Genomic DNA, 16,923 nt, shown 5'->3' with positions numbered 1-16,923 from the left:
CCCACCTTTGTCGATTTTAACTTTTGAAATCTTTTTTAAACATCTGCATTGCTCTAAGCACCACTGCCATTGGCTTTCAAAGAACATACAGACAAAAGTGAAAATATGCATGTTAGTTGATTAAGAAGGACACAAACAAGGTTGTCGTGTTACTGGCAGGAATGCAATCTGCTGTGCTTGACTACCCTTTGAGCCAGAATCCGGATAGAAATTTAAAAAAGCAAAGGTAATATCCATATTGTCTCTCTGCTGCCATGTACATGTTTTTTTCAACTTTCACGCATCACATCTCCTCATTAGTCACCCTAAAATTGCACGGAATACGCACAAATTAGCTGCTCCTCAAAAAATCGGCCAGAAAAAAACAGGTCAAATCACAATCATATACATACATTCTCACACACCCTTCAAATATGTCTACCCAGTAAACATCATGTTGTGTGCTCGTTGTGTTGCTGTTATGCGTCGTAACCTGAGGGGCTCTGTAGCTCAGTGGCAGAGCACTGGTCTTGTAAACCAGGGGTCGTTAGTTCGATCCTCATCAGGGCCTCCAAATGGTAATTTTCTTGAACATTGTTGAATAGGAACTGATATTGCACATTGTACCTGTGCAACCTTTTACCAATGGATTCGGGCCTATAACAAAGCCACAAGCGCAAGGTGTCTGAATAGTCTGTGGGGAAGGTCGGCTTTCTGGACCTAATTTCTTCAAGAAAAAGACCTTGATAATTTTGTGATGACAGATGCAGATGATCACGGTGAAGCCCTTACTCTATTGAACAGTACAGCGGTTCTGGGTTGCACGCCTTTCTCTATTTTCAGGGACGTTGATGTGGCAAAATTTAATTGGAAAAGGGTTATTGCCATCACTCACTATTTAAATTCAATGACATCACAGGAAGCAGCAGCATCTGAACTTTGATCTTGGCTGGAAACGTTGAATGATGCCAAACACTGGGAAACTGGAGCTTGCGTTATGCTGGTTTTACTACTAATGGTGTGCCATACGGAAGCTCAAGCACCTTCCTCTGGATTAGTGTTGTGAACCCTCCAGGAGCTCTTGTTATATTTTTCTGAACTTCAACTTGATGTGTTTATCTATCAATGGCCGGGTAAGGAAGAACGAGTCAACGATCTTGTTTCTATTATGACAAACATGATCTATTTTTCACTGACTTTGCACCACCATTGTTTTATCTCTTCTTTAAGCATGGGATTCGAGCACCGTTCCCAAACAGACGAGGTGGCCGAGTGGTTAAGGCGATGGACTGCTAATCCATTGTGCTCTGCACGCGTGGGTTCGAATCCCACCTTCGTCGTATTTTTTCTTTATAGTCTGCATTTAAACATAGACCAAAGTCTTTCAACCTCCCTGTGAAAGACAGGAATGAGTACAGATATGGAAATAGAGATGTAAAAATAAGTTCATTGGTGCAGGCGGAGAATGAAATTAGTCAAAGACTTTCCTCGTAGGTTTCCATTCTTTACTATTATAGGAGCCAAAATCAGCGCAGTTAGTAAACTCCCAAGCTTACATCCCAAATTCTTTTTTCTTTTAGTTGTCTGCCTTTTACATGTTCCTTTTGCCATCATTCTGACCTGCTATCTAAACTCATGAACCTGTTCAGCATCCTACTCAATACATACATACCCGTAAAAGTACATACTCAAACGCATACCGACAATGTATCACCAACATAAGCACACACGCTTTCGCAAATCAGATGTATGATGACGTACTGAACACATGCAGAGATATACAGCCATTTTTACACAACCAGAAATTCATATACCTGGAGATCTACCTAGGTAAAAACCATGGTTTCTTTGCACTTTCTGTTGTTGGCTGTGAGCAAGCAGCAGGTGGCCTTGTAGCTCAGTGGCAGAGCACTGGTCTCGTAAACCAGGGGTCATGAGTTCAAACCTCATCAGGGCCTCGGGCGGATTATTTTCAAAAAGCACGGGGAAGAGAAGCCAGAGTTGCACCATCTACAGAGAACCTTTTATGACGGGATGCATCCTCATAATTGAAGTCTTCCACAGAAGGAGTGAAATAGAGTTCGAGAGGAAGGCCTAATGTTTTCAGGCAAAGACTGACAAAAACCTTGCAATGTCGCATGTAGCTGCTTTGGTGAAAAGACTGTTCAAGTTCACAATGCAACGGAGGGGTGTTCCCCATCTCCATACAATCATCTCTTTGATAATGTAAACGTGCCAGGCGTGTTGAAAGACAAAGACAGACACAACCGCACATACCAGTTGAAGAAAGACAGCCAGCAAACACATTTGTATAGAGGTAAGCAAGCCTCAATTAGAGATGTGAGTCCCTCCGTTTCTGCGGGAGTCCACAAGTTTAATAAAAAATGAACACATATCTTTCATGTTCTAATGATTACCAATCTTTCTGATTAGCTCTGCATAGCTCCAATGGCTATGTGTGTGTGTGTGTGTGTATGTGCCCGTGTGTGTAGGGGAAGGGGTCGGTAGATGTGTTCACGCAGAGCAAGTTGCATACATCGCCAACAGCCATTCTCTCCTGCTCCTGTGCATCCAGTTCGGAAGCGAACCCACCCAATTGTTCTATATGTCTGCTACCCTGACCGCATTCACACATCATTGGCTATTAGTATGCAGCTTGTGGGCGCTGTCAATGGGATATAAGCACCATTCCCCATGTCTGCAATAGCTAGACAAGATTCTGAGGTATGATGAGCAGGGGTCCAGGCATTTCGCCTGACAAACGCCGGGCTTAGCCCTGCCGGGCCTAGCCCTGAGGGGCCTAACTGGGCATGGCCCTGTGTAAGGTAGGGTGAGCAGGGGACCACTTGCAACTAACCTTCGGCACCAATCAGGCATGGAGAGGTCTGTGCAAATGCCCAGCCCTTTAGCAATCTCGATCTGCAAAACCTTCAACTCCTAATTCTCATGGCTCCCAGAAGCCCTAGCCCATATGCAAATGAGGCGAGTTCCTATCAGCATCCTTGTTCTGCTTGATTTTATCAAAGTGACTGCCTGATTAGTGAAAGGGTATTTATTCTCAGAGGTTTGCTTCAAAGGCGATAATGCAGTAAATAGACAACATTATTCTTTGTAAGTTGATATTGTCTCCTGGATCCTACTCCAGTAACCCTTTTTCTACCTTTACAAATGTCTTCCGTAAGTGGTGCTCAGCAGAAAATGGAGTATAATAACAGTTGACATTTTTTATTTTCTGTTCTATTTTCAAAAACCCTCCGTAGCTGTATTTAAAGCGCAAACACCCCATAAATAACTTGCAATGAGTATTCCATGTCTAAAAGGCAGAGGAGCTGTCATACAACATTAACTGACAATCAAGGAAACCTTGAGGTGAACCAAAAAATGTCCAGAACATTTATTGGTTCAATAATTCAGTTTTGAGGTGAATTAGTAAAAAGTTCCAAAGTTGCTCCAGGTGAGGCTTGAACTCACAACCTCGGCATTGCTCACTGCATGTACTGCTGTATAAGTACCGCGCGCTAACCGATTGGGCCACTGGAGCTGCTGTGTTTTGGTTTTCAACATGAAACTACACCCACAAACACACACACAAGTGTACAAAAGCACCCACAAGCTCTGGCATTGTCTTTTTAGCTGACACCAAATTATGGGTGCCTTGTAGTGCCCATATTGTGCCACTGGAGCTTACCTTTTAGCCTGATATACACTTTGCCACTGATGTTCAGCCAATGGTGCAGTCAAATGTCCCTTCTACATTTTTGTCATGCTGCAGGCAGTGCCACTGGAGCCAGCATGATGTTCTTCCTCATATTCAACACGTGTCAATTGAAACACCTCCCAATGTCATCTTGGCGATGCCTATAAACACCCCAGGACTTTGATGAATTTTTCTCAACAGCAAGTGAGGCAGTTTTCCTGCAAACGGCTGGATGTACCTCAACAAGGAACGCATTGTGGTTCTATTTTGAAGATGTTTGTGTTATTACCTGTAAAGACTTGGAATGCCTAACATAATCCCTGTAGACGAGGTGGCCGAGTGGTTAAGGCGATGGACTGCTAATCTGCTGTACACGCGTGGTTTCGAATCCCACCTTTGTCGATTTTAACTTTTGAAATCTTTTTTAAACATCTGCATTGCTCTAAGCACCATTGCCATTGGCTTTCAAAGAACATACAGACAAAAGTGAAAATATGCATGTTAGTTGATTAAGAAGGACACAAACAAGGTTGTCGTGTTACTGGCAGGAATGCAATCTGCTGTGCTTGACTACCCTTTGAGCCAGAATCCGGATAGAAATTTAAAAAAGCAAAGGTAATATCCATATTGTCTCTCTGCTGCCATGTACATGTTTTTTTCAACTTTCACGCATCACATCTCCTCATTAGTCACCCTAAAATTGCACGGAATACGCACAAATTAGCTGCTCCTCAAAAAATCGGCCAGAAAAAAACAGGTCAAATCACAATCATATACATACATTCTCACACACCCTTCAAATATGTCTACCCAGTAAACATCATGTTGTGTGCTCGTTGTGTTGCTGTTATGCGTCGTAACCTCATGGGCTCTGTAGCTCAGTGGCAGAGCACTGGTCTTGTAAACCAGGGGTCGTGAGTTCGATCCTCATCAGGGCCTCCAAATGGTAATTTTCTTGAACATTGTTGAATAGGAACTGATATTGCACATTGTACCTGTGCAACCTTTTACCAATGGATTCGGGCCTATAACAAAGCCACAAGCGCAAGGTGTCTGAATAGTCTGTGGGGAAGGTCGGCTTTCTGGACCTAATTTCTTCAAGAAAAAGACCTTGATAATTTTGTGATGACAGATGCAGATGATCACGGTGAAGCCCTTACTCTATTGAACAGTACAGCGGTTCTGGGTTGCACGCCTTTCTCTATTTTCAGGGACGTTGATGTGGCAAAATTTAATTGGAAAAGGGTTATTGCCATCACTCACTATTTAAATTCAATGACATCACAGGAAGCAGCAGCATCTGAACTTTGATCTTGGCTGGAAACGTTGAATGATGCCAAACACTGGGAAACTGGAGCTTGCGTTATGCTGGTTTTACTACTAATGGTGTGCCATACAGAAGCTCAAGCACCTTCCTCTGGATTAGTGTTGTGAACCCTCCAGGAGCTCTTGTTATATTTTTCTGAACTTCAACTTGATGTGTTTATCTATCAATGGCCGGGTAAGGAAGAACGAGTCAACGATCTTGTTTCTATTATGACAAACATGATCTATTTTTCACTGACTTTGCACCACCATTGTTTTATCTCTTCTTTAAGCATGGGATTCGAGCACCGTTCCCAAACAGACGAGGTGGCCGAGTGGTTAAGGCGATGGACTGCTAATCCATTGTGCTCTGCACGCGTGGGTTCGAATCCCACCTTCGTCGTATTTTTTCTTTATAGTCTGCATTTAAACATAGACCAAAGTCTTTCAACCTCCCTGTGAAAGACAGGAATGAGTACAGATATGGAAATAGAGATGTAAAAATAAGTTCATTGGTGCAGGCGGAGAATGAAATTAGTCAAAGACTTTCCTCGTAGGTTTCCATTCTTTACTATTATAGGAGCCAAAATCAGCGCAGTTAGTAAACTCCCAAGCTTACATCCCAAATTCTTTTTTCTTTTAGTTGTCTGCCTTTTACATGTTCCTTTTGCCATCATTCTGACCTGCTATCTAAACTCATGAACCTGTTCAGCATCCTACTCAATACATACATACCCGTAAAAGTACATACTCAAACGCATACTGACAATGTATCACCAACATAAGCACACACGCTTTCGCAAATCAGATGTATGATGACGTACTGAACACATGCAGAGATATACAGCCATTTTTACACAACCAGAAATTCATATACCTGGAGATCTACCTAGGTAAAAACCATGGTTTCTTTGCACTTTCTGTTGTTGGCTGTGAGCAAGCAGCAGGTGGCCTTGTAGCTCAGTGGCAGAGCACTGGTCTCGTAAACCAGGGGTCATGAGTTCAAACCTCATCAGGGCCTCGGGCGGATTATTTTCAAAAAGCACGGGGAAGAGAAGCCAGAGTTGCACCATCTACAGAGAACCTTTTATGACGGGATGCATCCTCATAATTGAAGTCTTCCACAGAAGGAGTGAAATAGAGTTCGAGAGGAAGGCCTAATGTTTTCAGGCAAAGACTGACAAAAACCTTGCAATGTCGCATGTAGCTGCTTTGGTGAAAAGACTGTTCAAGTTCACAATGCAACGGAGGGGTGTTCCCCATCTCCATACAATCATCTCTTTGATAATGTAAACGTGCCAGGCGTGTTGAAAGACAAAGACAGACACAACCGCACATACCAGTTGAAGAAAGACAGCCAGCAAACACATTTGTATAGAGGTAAGCAAGCCTCAATTAGAGATGTGAGTCCCTCCGTTTCTGCGGGAGTCCACAAGTTTAATAAAAAATGAACACATATCTTTCATGTTCTAATGATTACCAATCTTTCTGATTAGCTCTGCATAGCTCCAATGGCTATGTGTGTGTGTGTGTGTGTGTGTGTATGTGCCCGTGTGTGTAGGGGAAGGGGTCGGTAGATGTGTTCACGCAGAGCAAGTTGCATACATCGCCAACAGCCATTCTCTCCTGCTCCTGTGCATCCAGTTCGGAAGCGAACCCACCCAATTGTTCTATATGTCTGCTACCCTGACCGCATTCACACATCATTGGCTATTAGTATGCAGCTTGTGGGCGCTGTCAATGGGATATAAGCACCATTCCCCATGTCTGCAATAGCTAGACCAGATTCTGAGGTATGATGAGCAGGGGTCCAGGCACTTCGCCTGACGAACGCCGGGCTTAGCCCTGCCGGGCCTAGCCCTGAGGGGCCTAACTGGGCATGGCCCTGTGTAAGGTAGGGTGAGCAGGGGACCACTTGCAACTAACCTTCGGCACCAATCAGGCATGGAGAGGTCTGTGCAAATGCCCAGCCCTTTAGCAATCTCGATCTGCAAAACCTTCAACTCCTAATTCTCATGGCTCCCAGAAGCCCTAGCCCATATGCAAATGAGGCGAGTTCCTATCAGCATCCTTGTTCTGCTTGATTTTATCAAAGTGACTGCCTGATTAGTGAAAGGGTATTTATTCTCAGAGGTTTGCTTCAAAGGCGATAATGCAGTAAATAGACAACATTATTCTTTGTAAGTTGATATTGTCTCCTGGATCCTACTCCAGTAACCCTTTTTCTACCTTTACAAATGTCTTCCGTAAGTGGTGCTCAGCAGAAAATGGAGTATAATAACAGTTGACATTTTTTATTTTCTGTTCTATTTTCAAAAACCCTCCGTAGCTGTATTTAAAGCGCAAACACCCCATAAATAACTTGCAATGAGTATTCCATGTCTAAAAGGCAGAGGAGCTGTCATACAACATTAACTGACAATCAAGGAAACCTTGAGGTGAACCAAAAAATGTCCAGAACATTTATTGGTTCAATAATTCAGTTTTGAGGTGAATTAGTAAAAAGTTCCTCCAGGTGAGGCTTGAACTCACAACCTCGGCATTGCTCACTGCATGTACTGCTGTATAAGTACCGCGCGCTAACCGATTGCGCCACTGGAGCTGCTGTGTTTTGGTTTTCGACATGAAACTACACCCACAAACACACACACAAGTGTACAAAAGCACCCACAAGCTCTGGCATTGTCTTTTTAGCTGACACCAAATTATGGGTGCCTTGTAGTGCCCATATTGTGCCACTGGAGCTTACCTTTTAGCCTGATATACACTTTGCAACTGATGTTCAGCCAATGGTGCAGTCAAATGTCCCTTCTACATTTTTGTCATGCTGCAGGCAGTGCCACTGGAGCCAGCATGATGCTCTTCCTCATATTCAACACGTGTCAATTGAAACACCTCCCAATGTCATCTTGGCGATGCCTATAAACACCCCAGGACTTTGATGAATTTTTCTCAACAGCAAGTGAGGCAGTTTTCCTGCAAACGGCTGGATGTACCTCAACAAGGAACGCATTGTGGTTCTATTTTGAAGATGTTTGTGTTATTAACTGTAAAGACTTGAATGCCTAACATAATCCCTGTAGACGAGGTGGCCGAGTGGTTAAGGCGATGGACTGCTAATCTGCTGTACACGCGTGGTTTCGAATCCCACCTTTGTCGATTTTAACTTTTGAAATCTTTTTTAAACATCTGCATTGCTCTAAGCACCACTGCCATTGGCTTTCAAAGAACATACAGACAAAAGTGAAAATATGCATGTTAGTTGATTAAGAAGGACACAAACAAGGTTGTCGTGTTACTGGCAGGAATGCAATCTGCTGTGCTTGACTACCCTTTGACCCAGAATCCGGATAGAAATTTAAAAAAGCAAAGGTAATATCCATATTGTCTCTCTGCTGCCATGTACATGTTTTTTTCAACTTTCACGCATCACATCTCCTCATTAGTCACCCTAAAATTGCACGGAATACGCACAAATTAGCTGCTCCTCAAAAAATCGGCCAGAAAAAAACAGGTCAAATCACAATCATATACATACATTCTCACACACCCTTCAAATATGTCTACCCAGTAAACATCATGTTGTGTGCTCGTTGTGTTGCTGTTATGCGTCTTAACCTGAGGGGCTCTGTAGCTCAGTGGCAGAGCACTGGTCTTGTAAACCAGGGGTCGTGAGTTCGATCCTCATCAGGGCCTCCAAATGGTAATTTTCTTGAACATTGTTGAATAGGAACTGATATTGCATATTGTACCTGTGCAACCTTTTACCAATGGATTCGGGCCTATAACAAAGCCACAAGCGCAAGGTGTCTGAATAGTCTGTGGGGAAGGTCGGCTTTCTGGACCTAATTTCTTCAAGAAAAAGACCTTGATAATTTTGTGATGACAGATGCAGATGATCACGGTGAAGCCCTTACTCTATTGAACAGTACAGCGGTTCTGGGTTGCACGCCTTTCTCTATTTTCAGGGACGTTGATGTGGCAAAATTTAATTGGAAAAGGGTTATTGCCATCACTCACTATTTAAATTCAATGACATCACAGGAAGCAGCAGCATCTGAACTTTGATCTTGGCTGGAAACGTTGAATGATGCCAAACACTGGGAAACTGGAGCTTGCGTTATGCTGGTTTTACTACTAATGGTGTGCCATACGGAAGCTCAAGCACCTTCCTCTGGATTAGTGTTGTGAACCCTCCAGGAGCTCTTGTTATATTTTTCTGAACTTCAACTTGATGTGTTTATCTATCAATGGCCGGGTAAGGAAGAACGAGTCAACGATCTTGTTTCTACTATGACAAACATGATCTATTTTTCACTGACTTTGCACCACCATTGTTTTATCTATTTTTTTAAGCATGGGACTCGAGCACCGTTCCCAAACAGACGAGGTGGCCGAGTGGTTAAGGCGATGGACTGCTAATCCATTGTGCTCTGCACGCGTGGGTTCGAATCCCACCTTCGTCGTATTTTTTCTTTATAGTCTGCATTTAAACATAGACCAAAGTCTTTCAACCTCCCTGTGAAAGACAGGAATGAGTACAGATATGGAAATAGAGATGTAAAAATAAGTTCATTGGTGCAGGCGGAGAATGAAATTAGTCAAAGACTTTCCTCGTAGGTTTCCATTCTTTACTATTATAGGAGCCAAAATCAGCGCAGTTAGTAAACTCCCAAGCTTACATCCCAAATTCTTTTTTCTTTTAATTGTCTGCCTTTTACATGTTCCTTTTGCCATCATTCTGACCTGCTATCTAAACTCATGAACCTGTTCAGCATCCTACTCAATACATACATACCCGTAAAAGTACATACTCAAACGCATACCGACAATGTATCACCAACATAAGCACACACGCTTTCGCAAATCAGATGTATGATGACGTACTGAACACATGCAGAGATATACAGCCATTTTTACACAACCAGAAATTCATATACCTGGAGATCTACCTAGGTAAAACCCATGGTTTCTTTGCACTTTCTGTTGTTGGCTGTGAGCAAGCAGCAGGTGGCCTTGTAGCTCAGTGGCAGAGCACTGGTCTCGTAAACCAGGTGTCATGAGTTCAAACCTCATCAGGGCCTCGGGCGGATTATTTTCAAAAAGCACGGGGAAGAGAAGCCAGAGTTGCACCATCTACAGAGAACCTTTTATGACGGGATGCATCCTCATAATTGAAGTCTTCCACAGAAGGAGTGAAATAGAGTTCGAGAGGAAGGCCTAATGTTTTCAGGCAAAGACTGACAAAAACCTTGCAATGTCGCATGTAGCTGCTTTGGTGAAAAGACTGTTCAAGTTCACAATGCAACGGAGGGGTGTTCCCCATCTCCATACAATCATCTCTTTGATAATGTAAACGTGCCAGGCGTGTTGAAAGACAAAGACAGACACAACCGCACATACCAGTTGAAGAAAGACAGCCAGCAAACACATTTGTATAGAGGTAAGCAAGCCTCAATTAGAGATGTGAGTCCCTCCGTTTCTGCGGGAGTCCACAAGTTTAATAAAAAATGAACACATATCTTTCATGTTCTAATGATTACCAATCTTTCTGATTAGCTCTGCATAGCTCCAATGGCTATGTGTGTGTGTGTGTGTGTATGTGCCCGTGTGTGTAGGGGAAGGGGTCGGTAGATGTGTTCACGCAGAGCAAGTTGCATACATCGCCAACAGCCATTCTCTCCTGCTCCTGTGCATCCAGTTCGGAAGCGAACCCACCCAATTGTTCTATATGTCTGCTACCCTGACCGCATTCACACATCATTGGCTATTAGTATGCAGCTTGTGGGCGCTGTCAATGGGATATAAGCACCATTCCCCATGTCTGCAATAGCTAGACCAGATTCTGAGGTATGATGAGCAGGGGTCCAGGCACTTCGCCTGACGAACGCCGGGCTTAGCCCTGCCGGGCCTAGCCCTGAGGGGCCTAACTGGGCATGGCCCTGTGTAAGGTAGGGTGAGCAGGGGACCACTTGCAACTAACCTTCGGCACCAATCAGGCATGGAGAGGTCTGTGCAAATGCCCAGCCCTTTAGCAATCTCGATCTGCAAAACCTTCAACTCCTAATTCTCATGGCTCCCAGAAGCCCTAGCCCATATGCAAATGAGGCGAGTTCCTATCAGCATCCTTGTTCTGCTTGATTTTATCAAAGTGACTGCCTGATTAGTGAAAGGGTATTTATTCTCAAAGGTTTGCTTCAAAGGCGATAATGCAGTAAATAGACAACATTATTCTTTGTAAGTTGATATTGTCTCCTGGATCCTACTCCAGTAACCCTTTTTCTACCTTTACAAATGTCTTCCGTAAGTGGTGCTCAGCAGAAAATGGAGTATAATAACAGTTGACATTTTTTATTTTCTGTTCTATTTTCAAAAACCCTCCGTAGCTGTATTTAAAGCGCAAACACCCCATAAATAACTTGCAATGAGTATTCCATGTCTAAAAGGCAGAGGAGCTGTCATACAACATTAACTGACAATCAAGGAAACCTTGAGGTGAACCAAAAAATGTCCAGAACATTTATTGGTTCAATAATTCAGTTTTGAGGTGAATTAGTAAAAAGTTCCAAAGTTGCTCCAGGTGAGGCTTGAACTCACAACCTCGGCATTGCTCACTGCATGTACTGCTGTATAAGTACCGCGCGCTAACCGATTGCGCCACTGGAGCTGCTGTGTTTTGGTTTTCGACATGAAACTACACCCACAAACACACACACAAGTGTACAAAAGCACCCACAAGCTCTGGCATTGTCTTTTTAGCTGACACCAAATTATGGGTGCCTTGTAGTGCCCATATTGTGCCACTGGAGCTTACCTTTTAGCCTGATATACACTTTGCCACTGATGTTCAGCCAATGGTGCAGTCAAATGTCCCTTCTACATTTTTGTCATGCTGCAGGCAGTGCCACTGGAGCCAGCATGATGCTCTTCCTCATATTCAACACGTGTCAATTGAAACACCTCCCAATGTCATCTTGGCGATGCCTATAAACACCCCAGGACTTTGATGAATTTTTCTCAACAGCAAGTGAGGCAGTTTTCCTGCAAACGGCTGGATGTACCTCAACAAGGAACGCATTGTGGTTCTATTTTGAAGATGTTTGTGTTATTACCTGTAAAGACTTGAATGCCTAACATAATCCCTGTAGACGAGGTGGCCGAGTGGTTAAGGCGATGGACTGCTAATCCATTGTGCTCTGCACGCGTGGGTTCAAATCCCACCTTCGTCGTATTTTTTCTTTATAGTCTGCATTTAAACATAGACCAAAGTCTTTCAACCTCCCTGTGAAAGACAGGAATGAGTACAGATATGGAAATAGAGATGTAAAAATAAGTTCATTGGTGCAGGCGGAGAATGAAATTAGTCAAAGACTTTCCTCGTAGGTTTCCATTCTTTACTATTATAGGAGCCAAAATCAGCGCAGTTAGTAAACTCCCAAGCTTACATCCCAAATTCTTTTTTCTTTTAGTTGTCTGCCTTTTACATGTTCCTTTTGCCATCATTCTGACCTGCTATCTAAACTCATGAACCTGTTCAGCATCCTACTCAATACATACATACCCGTAAAAGTACATACTCAAACGCATACCGACAATGTATCACCAACATAAGCACACACGCTTTCGCAAATCAGATGTATGATGACGTACTGAACACATGCAGAGATATACAGCCATTTTTACACAACCAGAAATTCATATACCTGGAGATCTACCTAGGTAAAACCCATGGTTTCTTTGCACTTTCTGTTGTTGGCTGTGAGCAAGCAGCAGGTGGCCTTGTAGCTCAGTGGCAGAGCACTGGTCTCGTAAACCAGGGGTCATGAGTTCAAACCTCATCAGGGCCTCGGGCGGATTATTTTCAAAAAGCACGGGGAAGAGAAGCCAGAGTTGCACCATCTACAGAGAACCTTTTATGACGGGATGCATCCTCATAATTGAAGTCTTCCACAGAAGGAGTGAAATAGAGTTCGAGAGGAAGGCCTAATGTTTTCAGGCAAAGACTGACAAAAACCTTGCAATGTCGCATGTAGCTGCTTTGGTGAAAAGACTGTTCAAGTTCACAATGCAACGGAGGGGTGTTCCCCATCTCCATACAATCATCTCTTTGATAATGTAAACGTGCCAGGCGTGTTGAAAGACAAAGACAGACACAACCGCACATACCAGTTGAAGAAAGACAGCCAGCAAACACATTTGTATAGAGGTAAGCAAGCCTCAATTAGAGATGTGAGTCCCTCCGTTTCTGCGGGAGTCCACAAGTTTAATAAAAAATGAACACATATCTTTCATGTTCTAATGATTACCAATCTTTCTGATTAGCTCTGCATAGCTCCAATGGCTATGTGTGTGTGTGTGTGTGTATGTGCCCGTGTGTGTAGGGGAAGGGGTCGGTAGATGTGTTCACGCAGAGCAAGTTGCATACATCGCCAACAGCCATTCTCTCCTGCTCCTGTGCATCCAGTTCGGAAGCGAACCCACCCAATTGTTCTATATGTCTGCTACCCTGACCGCATTCACACATCATTGGCTATTAGTATGCAGCTTGTGGGCGCTGTCAATGGGATATAAGCACCATTCCCCATGTCTGCAATAGCTAGACCAGATTCTGAGGTATGATGAGCAGGGGTCCAGGCATTTCGCCTGACAAACGCCGGGCTTAGCCCTGCCGGGCCTAGCCCTGAGGGGCCTAACTGGGCATGGCCCTGTGTAAGGTAGGGTGAGCAGGGGACCACTTGCAACTAACCTTCGGCACCAATCAGGCATGGAGAGGTCTGTGCAAATGCCCAGCCCTTTAGCAATCTCGATCTGCAAAACCTTCAACTCCTAATTCTCATGGCTCCCAGAAGCCCTAGCCCATATGCAAATGAGGCGAGTTCCTATCAGCATCCTTGTTCTGCTTGATTTTATCAAAGTGACTGCCTGATTAGTGAAAGGGTATTTATTCTCAGAGGTTTGCTTCAAAGGCGATAATGCAGTAAATAGACAACATTATTCTTTGTAAGTTGATATTGTCTCCTGGATCCTACTCCAGTAACCCTTTTTCTACCTTTACAAATGTCTTCCGTAAGTGGTGCTCAGCAGAAAATGGAGTATAATAACAGTTGACATTTTTTATTTTCTGTTCTATTTTCAAAAACCCTCCGTAGCTGTATTTAAAGCGCAAACACCCCATAAATAACTTGCAATGAGTATTCCATGTCTAAAAGGCAGAGGAGCTGTCATACAACATTAACTGACAATCAAGGAAACCTTGAGGTGAACCAAAAAATGTCCAGAACATTTATTGGTTCAATAATTCAGTTTTGAGGTGAATTAGTAAAAACTTCCAAAGTTGCTCCAGGTGAGGCTTGAACTCACAACCTCGGCATTGCTCACTGCATGTACTGCTGTATAAGTACCGCGCGCTAACCGATTGCGCCACTGGAGCTGCTGTGTTTTGGTTTTCAACATGAAACTACACCCACAAACACACACACAAGTGTACAAAAGCACCCACAAGCTCTGGCATTGTCTTTTTAGCTGACACCAAATTATGGGTGCCTTGTAGTGCCCATATTGTGCCACTGGAGCTTACCTTTTAGCCTGATATACACTTTGCCACTGATGTTCAGCCAATGGTGCAGTCAAATGTCCCTTCTACATTTTTGTCATGCTGCAGGCAGTGCCACTGGAGCCAGCATGATGCTCTTCCTCATATTCAACACGTGTCAATTGAAACACCTCCCAATGTCATCTTGGCGATGCCTATAAACACCCCAGGACTTTGATGAATTTTTCTCAACAGCAAGTGAGGCAGTTTTCCTGCAAACGGCTGGATGTACCTCAACAAGGAACGCATTGTGGTTCTATTTTGAAGATGTTTGTGTTATTACCTGTAAAGACTTGAATGCCTAACATAATCCCTGTAGACGAGGTGGCCGAGTGGTTAAGGCGATGGACTGCTAATCTACTGTACACGCGTGGTTTCGAATCCCACCTTTGTCGATTTTAACTTTTGAAATCTTTTTTAAACATCTGCATTGCTCTAAGCACCATTGCCATTGGCTTTCAAAGAACATACAGACAAAAGTGAAAATATGCATGTTAGTTGATTAAGAAGGACACAAACAAGGTTGTCGTGTTACTGGCAGGAATGCAATCTGCTGTGCTTGACTACCCTTTGAGCCAGAATCCGGATAGAAATTTAAAAAAGCAAAGGTAATATCCATATTGTCTCTCTGCTGCCATGTACATGTTTTTTTCAACTTTCACGCATCACATCTCCTCATTAGTCACCCTAAAATTGCACGGAATACGCACAAATTAGCTGCTCCTCAAAAAATCGGCCAGAAAAAAACAGGTCAAATCACAATCATATACATACATTCTCACACACCCTTCAAATATGTCTACCCAGTAAACATCATGTTGTGTGCTCGTTGTGTTGCTGTTATGCGTCGTAACCTGAGGGGCTCTGTAGCTCAGTGGCAGAGCACTGGTCTTGTAAACCAGGGGTCGTGAGTTCGATCCTCATCAGGGCCTCCAAATGGTAATTTTCTTGAACATTGTTGAATAGGAACTGATATTGCACATTGTACCTGTGCAACCTTTTACCAATGGATTCGGGCCTATAACAAAGCCACAAGCGCAAGGTGTCTGAATAGTCTGTGGGGAAGGTCGGCTTTCTGGACCTAATTTCTTCAAGAAAAAGACCTTGATAATCTTGTGATGACAGATGCAGATGATCACGGTGAAGCCCTTACTCTATTGAACAGTACAGCGGTTCTGGGTTGCACGCCTTTCTCTATTTTCAGGGACGTTGATGTGGCAAAATTTAATTGGAAAAGGGTTATTGCCATCACTCACTATTTAAATTCAATGACATCACAGGAAGCAGCAGCATCTGAACTTTGATCTTGGCTGGAAACGTTGAATGATGCCAAACACTGGGAAACTGGAGCTTGCGTTATGCTGGTTTTACTACTAATGGTGTGCCATACGGAAGCTCAAGCACCTTCCTCTGGATTAGTGTTGTGAACCCTCCAGGAGCTCTTGTTATATTTTTCTGAACTTCAACTTGATGTGTTTATCTATCAATGGCCGGGTAAGGAAGAACGAGTCAACGATCTTGTTTCTACTATGACAAACATGATCTATTTTTCACTGACTTTGCACCACCATTGTTTTATCTCTTTTTTTAAGCATGGGACTCGAGCACCGTTCCCAAACAGACGAGGTGGCCGAGTGGTTAAGGCGATGGACTGCTAATCCATTGTGCTCTGCACGCGTGGGTTCGAATCCCACCTTCGTCGTATTTTTTCTTTATAGTCTGCATTTAAACATAGACCAAAGTCTTTCAACCTCCCTGTGAAAGACAGGAATGAGTACAGATATGGAAATAGAGATGTAAAAATAAGTTCATTGGTGCAGGCGGAGAATGAAATTAGTCAAAGACTTTCCTCGTAGGTTTCCATTCTTTACTATTATAGGAGCCAAAATCAGCGCAGTTAGTAAACTCCCAAGCTTACATCCCAAATTCTTTTTTCTTTTAATTGTCTGCCTTTTACATGTTCCTTTTGCCATCATTCTGACCTGCTATCTAAACTCATGAACCTGTTCAGCATCCTACTCAATACATACATACCCGTAAAAGTACATACTCAAACGCATACCGACAATGTATCACCAACATAAGCACACACGCTTTCGCAAATCAGATGTATGATGACGTACTGAACACATGCAGAGATATACAGCCATTTTTACACAACCAGAAATTCATATACCTGGAGATCTACCTAGGTAAAACCCATGGTTTCTTTGCACTTTCTGTTGTTGGCTGTGAGCAAGCAGCAGGTGGCCTTGTAGCTCAGTGGCAGAGCACTGGTCTCGTAAACCAGGTGTCATGAGTTCAAACCTCATCAGGGCCTCGGGCGGATTATTTTCAAAAAGCACGGGGA

General features: G+C 43.4%; 19 non-coding genes across 19 annotated transcripts; 15 read left to right on the top strand and 4 right to left on the bottom strand.

The window, feature by feature from the left end:
* Positions 1-478: 478 nt before the first annotated feature.
* TRNAT-UGU (transfer RNA threonine (anticodon UGU)) lies at positions 479-550 on the top strand. Its single transcript has one exon. It is a non-coding gene; the product is annotated as a tRNA-Thr (tRNA).
* A 687-nt stretch (positions 551-1,237) lies between these two features.
* TRNAS-GCU (transfer RNA serine (anticodon GCU)) lies at positions 1,238-1,319 on the top strand. Its single transcript has one exon. It is a non-coding gene; the product is annotated as a tRNA-Ser (tRNA).
* A 546-nt stretch (positions 1,320-1,865) lies between these two features.
* On the top strand, positions 1,866-1,937 carry TRNAT-CGU (transfer RNA threonine (anticodon CGU)). The gene has a single exon. It is a non-coding gene; the product is annotated as a tRNA-Thr (tRNA).
* Positions 1,938-3,425: 1,488 nt separating this feature from the next.
* On the bottom strand, positions 3,426-3,520 carry TRNAI-UAU (transfer RNA isoleucine (anticodon UAU)). The gene is made up of 2 exons: positions 3,483-3,520; positions 3,426-3,461 (listed from the first exon to the last, which is right to left on the bottom strand). It is a non-coding gene; the product is annotated as a tRNA-Ile (tRNA).
* Positions 3,521-4,543: 1,023 nt separating this feature from the next.
* Positions 4,544-4,615, top strand: TRNAT-UGU (transfer RNA threonine (anticodon UGU)). Its single transcript has one exon. It is a non-coding gene; the product is annotated as a tRNA-Thr (tRNA).
* A 687-nt stretch (positions 4,616-5,302) lies between these two features.
* TRNAS-GCU (transfer RNA serine (anticodon GCU)) lies at positions 5,303-5,384 on the top strand. The gene has a single exon. It is a non-coding gene; the product is annotated as a tRNA-Ser (tRNA).
* Positions 5,385-5,930: 546 nt separating this feature from the next.
* Positions 5,931-6,002, top strand: TRNAT-CGU (transfer RNA threonine (anticodon CGU)). Its single transcript has one exon. It is a non-coding gene; the product is annotated as a tRNA-Thr (tRNA).
* Positions 6,003-7,488: 1,486 nt separating this feature from the next.
* On the bottom strand, positions 7,489-7,583 carry TRNAI-UAU (transfer RNA isoleucine (anticodon UAU)). Its single transcript has 2 exons — positions 7,546-7,583; positions 7,489-7,524 (listed from the first exon to the last, which is right to left on the bottom strand). It is a non-coding gene; the product is annotated as a tRNA-Ile (tRNA).
* A 1,022-nt stretch (positions 7,584-8,605) lies between these two features.
* Positions 8,606-8,677, top strand: TRNAT-UGU (transfer RNA threonine (anticodon UGU)). The gene has a single exon. It is a non-coding gene; the product is annotated as a tRNA-Thr (tRNA).
* Positions 8,678-9,365: 688 nt separating this feature from the next.
* TRNAS-GCU (transfer RNA serine (anticodon GCU)) lies at positions 9,366-9,447 on the top strand. The gene has a single exon. It is a non-coding gene; the product is annotated as a tRNA-Ser (tRNA).
* A 546-nt stretch (positions 9,448-9,993) lies between these two features.
* On the top strand, positions 9,994-10,065 carry TRNAT-CGU (transfer RNA threonine (anticodon CGU)). Its single transcript has one exon. It is a non-coding gene; the product is annotated as a tRNA-Thr (tRNA).
* Positions 10,066-11,553: 1,488 nt separating this feature from the next.
* TRNAI-UAU (transfer RNA isoleucine (anticodon UAU)) lies at positions 11,554-11,648 on the bottom strand. The gene is made up of 2 exons: positions 11,611-11,648; positions 11,554-11,589 (listed from the first exon to the last, which is right to left on the bottom strand). It is a non-coding gene; the product is annotated as a tRNA-Ile (tRNA).
* A 480-nt stretch (positions 11,649-12,128) lies between these two features.
* Positions 12,129-12,210, top strand: TRNAS-GCU (transfer RNA serine (anticodon GCU)). Its single transcript has one exon. It is a non-coding gene; the product is annotated as a tRNA-Ser (tRNA).
* Positions 12,211-12,756: 546 nt separating this feature from the next.
* Positions 12,757-12,828, top strand: TRNAT-CGU (transfer RNA threonine (anticodon CGU)). Its single transcript has one exon. It is a non-coding gene; the product is annotated as a tRNA-Thr (tRNA).
* A 1,488-nt stretch (positions 12,829-14,316) lies between these two features.
* On the bottom strand, positions 14,317-14,411 carry TRNAI-UAU (transfer RNA isoleucine (anticodon UAU)). The gene is made up of 2 exons: positions 14,374-14,411; positions 14,317-14,352 (listed from the first exon to the last, which is right to left on the bottom strand). It is a non-coding gene; the product is annotated as a tRNA-Ile (tRNA).
* A 480-nt stretch (positions 14,412-14,891) lies between these two features.
* TRNAS-GCU (transfer RNA serine (anticodon GCU)) lies at positions 14,892-14,968 on the top strand. The gene has a single exon. It is a non-coding gene; the product is annotated as a tRNA-Ser (tRNA).
* A 465-nt stretch (positions 14,969-15,433) lies between these two features.
* On the top strand, positions 15,434-15,505 carry TRNAT-UGU (transfer RNA threonine (anticodon UGU)). Its single transcript has one exon. It is a non-coding gene; the product is annotated as a tRNA-Thr (tRNA).
* A 688-nt stretch (positions 15,506-16,193) lies between these two features.
* On the top strand, positions 16,194-16,275 carry TRNAS-GCU (transfer RNA serine (anticodon GCU)). Its single transcript has one exon. It is a non-coding gene; the product is annotated as a tRNA-Ser (tRNA).
* Positions 16,276-16,821: 546 nt separating this feature from the next.
* On the top strand, positions 16,822-16,893 carry TRNAT-CGU (transfer RNA threonine (anticodon CGU)). The gene has a single exon. It is a non-coding gene; the product is annotated as a tRNA-Thr (tRNA).
* The last annotated feature ends 30 nt before the right edge of the window (positions 16,894-16,923 follow it).

The sequence above is a fragment of the Ambystoma mexicanum genome, chromosome 13 (genome assembly GCF_040938575.1).
Source record: "Ambystoma mexicanum isolate Mex_15411 chromosome 13, UKY_AmexF1_1, whole genome shotgun sequence".
Classification (NCBI taxonomy): Eukaryota; Metazoa; Chordata; class Amphibia; order Caudata; family Ambystomatidae; genus Ambystoma; species Ambystoma mexicanum.
The sequence above is the reverse complement of the archived record's forward strand: the minus strand, read 5'-3'. Positions and strand labels throughout refer to the sequence as shown.